This window comes from Dipodomys ordii, unplaced genomic scaffold, assembly GCF_000151885.1.
Source record: "Dipodomys ordii isolate 6190 unplaced genomic scaffold, Dord_2.0 Scaffold59, whole genome shotgun sequence".
Classification (NCBI taxonomy): Eukaryota; Metazoa; Chordata; class Mammalia; order Rodentia; family Heteromyidae; genus Dipodomys; species Dipodomys ordii.
The window spans coordinates 9,404,262-9,412,956 of NW_012267275.1; positions in this window are offsets into that span (position 1 = coordinate 9,404,262).

Here is an 8,695-nt window from a genome sequence, read left to right on the forward strand (position 1 = left end):
TTACCACTAAGTTAGCTACACGCCAGCACAACACTGTGCTCTGATAAGTGCTTTTTTTTTAGCCTTGTTCTATGCTGCTTTCTGTGAGTAGTCGCCTTCAGCCTTTAAGGACTTCATTGATCAGACAGGAGGTTAGAAAAATCCATTTCAGTTACTTCACTTGTATTCAAACATAACTGGAGTAGACAAATTAGCATAATGAGCACCCGTATATTAATAATCCAGCATCAATAGCTATTATGTATACCACTCCTAGCCATTAGGATTCTTTTGAAATAACTTCAAGATGCCGTATCACTTCATTCATATTTGCAAATAAGCCTTTTGGAGTTTAAAAATATGTATCTAAAATATACAAATTTTATACAAACATAATAACGCAACTAAAATTTTAACAAAAATGTGCTAACAAATAGATCTTCAATATCAAATCTACCCAATTATTTCATGTTTTATTTTACTGCTTTATTTTAAAATTTAAGACATTACATTTCATGTCTTAGATTTTCTCATGTAATTTTTTTCATCTTACTGTTTATGAAAGTTGCTTTTTTTGTACGCAACATTTAAAGAAATGACAACAAATTTTGGTTACAAAATTTGATGAATAATGATCATTTTGGTCTGTTGAATCTCATACATTCTTATCTTTTTAGATTGTATTTTTATGGTGTCTTTTTCTTTTGCATTTATTATAAGGAAGTGTTAAAGTACATGATTATTTAGGTAAAGGGTTTTTCTTTTTTCTCTTACACAATGCACTGATTATTATTTTTTAGTTATATCACAAAATATAGGAAACTAACACATTAATCTATTTGGAACAAAACAGTATAGGCAATCATGCTGTGCACAAAATCTAGTAACCATGGAATATTAAGTAATAATAGCCTGAACCACACCAAATTTCAAATCTCACACTTTATTAGTTTAAAAACCATTTAAACAAGTATATTAAAGATATTGTGCTAGTTTTGATCCATAATTAGAAGATGTACATCATGATGATAACAATGCTTCCAATTTCTGTTGGTGTTTGGTCACTGTGCCTTTCTTTTTCAGTTCACATATAGGCATTAAATATTTCTGAAATAATATGGCATCTTGAAACTATTTCACATATCTGTTCACATACAGACAATAAAGCATAAGGTTGCATTTCTTTTTTGTCTCTCAGTGATAACAGTACAAAACAATAGATAAGGAAATGAAGAAATCTGTTAACAAAAATAAAAGAGCCTAGATTAAGCTGACAATGGGAATACCCTCAGGCCTCTAAATTCTTTTAATCAAACTTCTGTTGTTTAATAGCTTACTTCTTTTCTGGCATGACAAAATGTTTTAGACTCATCTTGTAGATATTCTGCTGCAGACCCCATTGGACATTCCTCTAGAAGCTTACATATCTTTTAGTCAGAAGTGATATTTAGGTTACCATAGTATTTGTTTCTGGGTGCCCAGTATTAATGGACTGCTGAATACTTCTCTTCCTATAACCCTATCCTACAAGAAACTGAATAGATACAGATCCTTTCCAATAGAAGTTCCAGGATAACAATAATGTCCACGTATATAATAAACAAATGAAATACATTCTTCATTTTATTGCTCTTACATTTAGAAACACGATCGCTTAAAAAAGACAAAATTCTTTAGCTGTAGATACTCTTCTTAAATGGATCCAGCATGTAGTTTCAGCTACATGTTTTCAAGAATTCTTGTATAAGTAGTCTTTTTGATCTAATTAAACTGGCCTATACTCTGATCTAGCCATCTCTTATGTTTTCCTACCTTAATCCAAAGTCCTAGCTACTTTCCAGAGCCCAAGCCTATTGGATCATGCTGGTCATTTCTGTACAATGGATTTTCAATTTCCCACCAAAATACTCTTGCTCTTACTAGTTTAGTGTTTGTTGACCATTTTTCTTTTTTCCTCTCCTTCATTTCTTTCTTTCTTTCTTTTTTCTTTTTCCTTCCTTCCTTCCTTCCTTCCTTTCCTTCTTTCCTTCTTTCTTTCTTTCCTTTCTTTCTTTCTTTCTTTCTTTCCTTTCTTTCTTTCTTTCTTTCTTTCTTTTTCTTTCATCATGGGGCTTCAACACTGGAGCTGGGCACTGCCTTCAGCTCAAGGCGAGCACTCTACCACTTACGCTATAGCACCACTTCCGGGTTTCTGGTTGTTTATTGGAGACAAGGGTCCCACACATTTTACCGCCTGGTCTGGCTTTGAACCATGATCCTCAGATCTCAGCCTCCTGAGTAGCTAGGATTACAGGCATGAGCCACCAGTGGGTGCCTGGCTTGCTGACTATTTTTCTAAATGCCAGAACCTGATTTTTTTTTAATCCCCGAGGCCTTTTCTTACTGTCATGTCACATTTTGCTCTCCTTAGGTGATCATCCAAGCCACACAATTATAATTCTGTTTGGAAACAGTCTTCAAACCAATGATGAGATTGTCACCTGAATTTGTACATAAAATTCTCAGCGTTTCCCTCCATCTTGCTAAGAGGAAACTATTCTATACGAGCTTCCAGATATTCTCAATGTGATCAAATTCTTTTTATCTGTCCAACACTTGGGGCTCCCTCATTTCCCTATCATCCTTTCCTTTCTTCTCTTCTCTACCATTTCCTCCTAGACAACAAATTGCCTATGTATGTTTGTCTCAGGAATTAATTCTAGGAAAAACAAAACTACGGAAGAAATTTTTCCCCCTCCTTCCAATTGGTAATCTCTCCTATGTAGCAGTTAGCTTCCTATGTACAGGTTGGCAGAGTCATTAACCCTCACCAAATAAATTAGTCCCTATTATCAGTCATTCTGAAACACATTATATGCTGTTGCTTTTATAAGAACAGTGTAATTATGAATGCACGAGTTTGGATTGATTGCCCTTGAGATCAATAATCTGGAATCCAAACCATAAACCATTGTTTTGTGTCTCTGCCCAAAGAATCAGTTCACAAAATGGCTTTTTCATATTTCCAGTCCTTCTATGACCACATGCATCTCTGTGCTTTACATTTAGCTGATCATGAAAGTTACCTGCTACTTCTTTGTCCTTCAAATAAATGATGCTTATAATGTATAGACTATTTCTTTTTTGAAGTATATAAACCACAATTCATTTTTAAATGGATATGTCACATGTATATGAGAGGAAAGTAAACTAAACTTACTTTTTTGCACTGCACTGTGTCCTAAGACAAAGAGTATGCCAACTGTACCTTGTAAATTTAGTAAAATAAATGTTTTTTGTTAGAGAAAGATAGTTTTCTGAATAATGTATAAAGAAAAGATTTGCAAATAATTTTACTTGATAATTATATTTGCACTATCTGAACATATCCCTTGTTCTTGCTGCACTTTCTTTGTATTTTTGCATTAACACTTTATGTATTTTATTCTTTTTATTAATAGATTTAAATTCTTTTCAATGTTTGGAGTTGACTTTTTAAAATATAGTAATTATTATAGTAATCACTGATTTCTTTTCATAGATAATGCAACTAAAAAGATGGCAGATGATAAGAATGAAATGTAATGGAAATTATGCATTAAGTATATTCAACTTATATGTAAAATTTTAAAAACTGATTTGAACAATGCATGTGGTCTTTGGCATGAGATGGGTTCACATGCATGAGAGATTCCAATTTAGTTATATTATATGCATATTTTTATTCTTGAATATAGTGAATTTACTCCAGTCTTAGAACCTTTGCTATAATTATTTCTTATTTTTAAAATACGCTTCTAGATTTTCTAATTATAGGCTCGTTCTTGACATTCTTGTGTCAGCTCAACTGTCATTTTTTTCCCAAGAACTTCCCTGATCACTGAGTTCATTGTAGCTCCTCTGCTGATATTTTCTTATTTTAGGGTTTTTGTTTTTGGTGCTGGGGTTTGGAACTCGGGGATTTGCACTTATTAAGCAAATGCTCTACAACTTGAGCCATGTTTTCATCCTTCTTTGCTTTACTTTTTGGATGGGAACTTCTGCTGTTTTAGAGGGTGATCTTGGACTTTAATCCTCTTACTTGGACTTCGATCTTTCTCCTATCCCCAATAACAGTCATGTGACACCATATAAGCTTTGTTTGTTAAAAAGAGTCTCACTGACTTTTTAACCTGGAACTTATCATCCTTCCATCTGTGCCTCCTGAGATTACAAGAATGAGCCTCTATTCTAGGTATATCATTTTTGGCTTTGCTATTTTTTTTGTTTCCTAATGAGAATGTAACCAACTATATAAGGAGGCTGACTATGGGCCTATGTTGTTTTACTAGAACCTGAATATTTCACTTAACCAACAAGAGACAGTGTTTCTTATTTGCTGTTTAACATATGATTCTATTCTCATTTTATGTCAAATACTTTTTCCCAGTGCTACCCTGGCTTCTTGATTAACATTAAAAAAGGAAAATTCACCCAACTTTCTTTGGTTACATTTATTTCACATTTATAGAATTTGCATAGGGAAATAATATCTGGTTGCTTTCCTCAAAAATTTCCATGTCTATAGGTCCCATGGTTTCCCTTATGTGCAATAACTAGTATATGTTTGAGTCAAGCAGAAAAGGTCAGATAAATTGATGTTAGGGAAATGAACCCTAAGATATGTATTCAAATGTTTTTTCTTTCATACGATTGTTTCTAACACATTTATAAGATTATTTCTTTGTTGTTTGTATGTCCCTCCCCCATGGTATAACCCTTGCTTTCACTGTATTTGATGTTGTTATAATTTGTGGAGAAGGGCAAAAACAAATCGTTTAAATAGGGATGCAGGTGGACCCATTGCCACAATGAGATGTACAAGTCGTTATGTCGAAAACGAACTTTACAACTTTGGTTGGGGGGGAGGAGGATTGTGTGTGTGGGGAGGGAGAATGGGAAGGGATGGGAAGGGGAAACAAAGGAGGAGGCTACAATGCTTGCTAAGAAATGTACTCATTATCTTGCTCATGTAATTGTAACCCCTCTGTACAGTATTTTCACAATAAAAAAAGAAAAAATAGATTTCCATGTCTAATGATGTAAAATAGGTGATAAACAATTCCTTGTATTAAGATAAAGCTTATTTGTGGGCACCTAGTACATCATTTTGGGCAGGATCAGAAAAGGAATAGTGGAAATAAATGCCCTTACCTTTGTCTTTCTCTGCTTTCTTGGGTTTTTCTTGGAATAGTGTATTGCCAAGATTCCTTGCAGCTAGGCAAAGAATTCAACTTGTAATTGAATTATTTCTAGCTGCTACACTGTGAAAAGATTTTCTAGCTAACTCAGTTAAGAAATAGTAAATAGCCCTGGAGATCCATACTGATCTGTAGGCAATCTGGAAGGGCAAAGAGGCAGGACTGGCATTCACCCTTGAAAGAGAGCGAGCAATAGTGGAGTGTTGCCAGATCCTTAATGGACCTTGTGAGTAAAACCAACACACATACACATACACACACTTCTCAGATGAAACAACAAGCTATAACAACAAATATTTGTGATATAAGCCACTAAGATTTCACCATGGCACAGTCCATTCTGAGTAATAAAGAAAGCCATGAGGAGACTGTATCTGAATTGGGTTTCGAAGGGCTAGTACCAATAGCAGAAGAGGATAAAAGTTTTGTCACAGGGTCTTCTTTTCTGGGTAGAACTTTGTCTCTTGGAAAAGGAGGAGCACACTTAGAGATAAAAGTAATTTACTACTCTTGATTCCAAAGAGGTAGGACAGAATGCAGTCAGTGTCAGATATGTCAGAAAAGCATACCATAAAATCTTGATGTTCAAGGGTCCTGGTAGGCCAAGAGCTGACGTTGCTCTGTCAGCAGTCCCCAACTTGTCTGATATAAGGCCTTTTGTGTTCAGTGTGCTTTTGCAAATACATTTCTCCTTTCCTGAAAATGACAGCATGTAATAGCACTTGGCAGAGATGACCAAAGTAAAACATTTTTATACTTTCTGATATGTACAGACAGAAATGCCTTTAATCTTTATTTAAATGCATTCATTTATGACTTTTTATAGGGAAACAAACCACTTTTGTTGACTTTATTGGTAATTTCATCTGTCTTACAATTTTCAAAAACAATTTTCAGAATTTTTCACTCCTGAAAGTATATGGAAATTGCTGCATTTTTTACACAAACATCAATTTAGTTTATGCATTTAGTTCACAAACAGCAGTTTATTCTTATTTACAAATCATCTCCTCCCTCTTGCTGTGTGAGTAAGGTTTTATGAAGCAACAACTGTGATATGAGGAGGAGTTTGTCTGATCAGAGGCAGAATTAACATTGCTTGAAAGAACGTATTCTTCTTGTATACTCAAGTTAATTGATGCGGTAATTTAATCACTGAGTTGCTGCTCACATTTCATGTATAAGTCACTTAAACTTGATTTTTTTTTCTCTTTTAGAATGTCTAGGTTGATGAGCATTTAAATAGATGTGTAGCATTTGAAAATGTCCTCAGAAATGATTGCAGCATGACATCCATCAGATTCTGTATTCAGTTTTAGTCTAGTTATTTTGAAGCTTTCAGATGAAAAAAAAAAGAATCTAAATTTAATATTCTGCAACAGGTTTTTCCATCATCAGGCCTAAGCCCTGAGGAATGCAATACATTTTTTTGAGTTTTAGTATTCTACTTTTTTTTCCTTAGGATATTTTTGACCCTAGATACTTTTCTCCTTTAAATTTGACGGAGCTGTGATCATGGCTCTGACCTCTAGCCTTGAAAGAAGACAAGTTATGCCTCTCAGGAGCCATGCCTCAGGCACTTTGCAAGAAGGCTGGCAGGGATTATTTCCCAGGCTGTGAAGCGATGACCTTCTACCTAGAGTGAATGTCTGCAGTGCACGTAAATTCCTCCAGACATGATTGAGAGCCTTAGGTTTGTTACCTGCTCTATGAATCAGTCTATTCTTTCTCTATGGAGGAAGGGTAATTTAGTGCTGTATTTAAAGCCACATGCTAGGTGCTCATATGTCAGTTAATTTACTGGAGGAGGTGAATATATTCTACTTTTGTCCTGATCGAAGGTTAGTTCAGACGTAAATCTGAAATTTTGGAATGATAATAATAAAAAAACTAGAGTCACTTTGCTGTGGTCGGAGGGCACCTTACCTCTTATTTCTAAGCAGAGAGCCCCACCAGTTTTCTAGAGCTGGCCTCTACTTGACTAATTTCGGTATCGCTGAGAGGTTTTCCATTACCTCCTCAGCTACCATTACAACAATAATAGATCTCTGATTGCTATGGTATTTTCAGAATACATTAAAAAGAGGAATGAAATTTTGAATGATTAATAAACATGTTTGGAAGCTGTAGGATGTTGTTTTTATTCTTTGCACAGTATTGTCAATCTGAGTTCAGTAAATTCCTCGAATTTCCAAAAGTTAGAGACCATCTCATTTTTCTATTAGAAATATCAGCATTAAAAGAGCCTGTATGCAGTTTTTAATGATATAGCACTATTTTCAATATTATGTGATGATTTTTAATGTTAGGGTTAAAATGCTTTTATGTGTCTGAAGTTCTTATGAAAGAAATATCCTTGAGAATACACTTATTGCCACTACATGGGTTAGCCGGTTCCAATATAAATCTAAATGACAGAATTGTGGGAAGGCTAGAGTGATTTAGAAAAGGAGCAATGTTATTGAAGGTTATGTCACATACTTGGAATGTCAGAGTAAGGAACTATTATCTGTTAAAAACTGCCTCTAGGGATATCTCATACATTATTATGTTTCATCCATTCACATGGACTTTTCTGGCAACAGGGCTACCAATACATTTCTTAAGTAAGACTTTGATATGAAATAAAACTTGAACAATGACTCATTCACTTATTTATTCATTCATACAATCAAAATGGATAAGTAAGTCTTACGGCATTCTTGGTGACTAGTACTTGAAGGTAGAACTTGAATTCATTACCAAGTGTCTTCCATTTCCAAAGGGTAAAGTTATTGGAGGTCAGTTATCTAAAACATTGCTAATTTGTGAAATCCAATTATTAAAACTTTGGTACAGCATAACTTTACTGTTATATGTTATAAGTCCCTTGCTTGGTCTTGTTTCTTAACATAGGAACTTATAGATTTGGATACAAATTTATTTTAAAAATCCTTAGCCTATATAATCTAAAATATAAACGGAAAACAAATCTCCCTATCTCTGTCCCATCATCAGAATGGTTCATGGCATGGTTTGACATTGGTCTTGGAATTCTGTTAGCTACTAACTTTTGTCTTTCCTTTACCTTCGTTCCCCTTTGCTTCTATTCTTCCATCTTCTGTGATCAAAATAGCATTTTTACTTATATGAAAAAAACTAAAGTGATATAGCCAGGATACTTATATCATATCTTTCTTAAAATCATTGTCATAGTGGGTGCCAGTGGCTCACATCTGTAATCTTAGCTACTCAGGAGGCTGAGATCTGAGGATCATGGTTCAAAGCCAACCAGGGCAGGGAAGTGCGTGAAACTCTTATCTCCAATAAACCACCAGAAAATCGGGAGTGTCTCTATGGCTCAAGTGGTAGAACGCTAGCCTTGAGCTGAAGAGCCGAGGGACAGCTCCCAGGCCCAGAGTTCAAGCTCCATAACCGGCCAAAAAAGAAAAAAATCAATCATTGTCATGTCAGGCACGGGTGGCTCATGCTTGTAATCCTATCTACTCAGTAGGCTG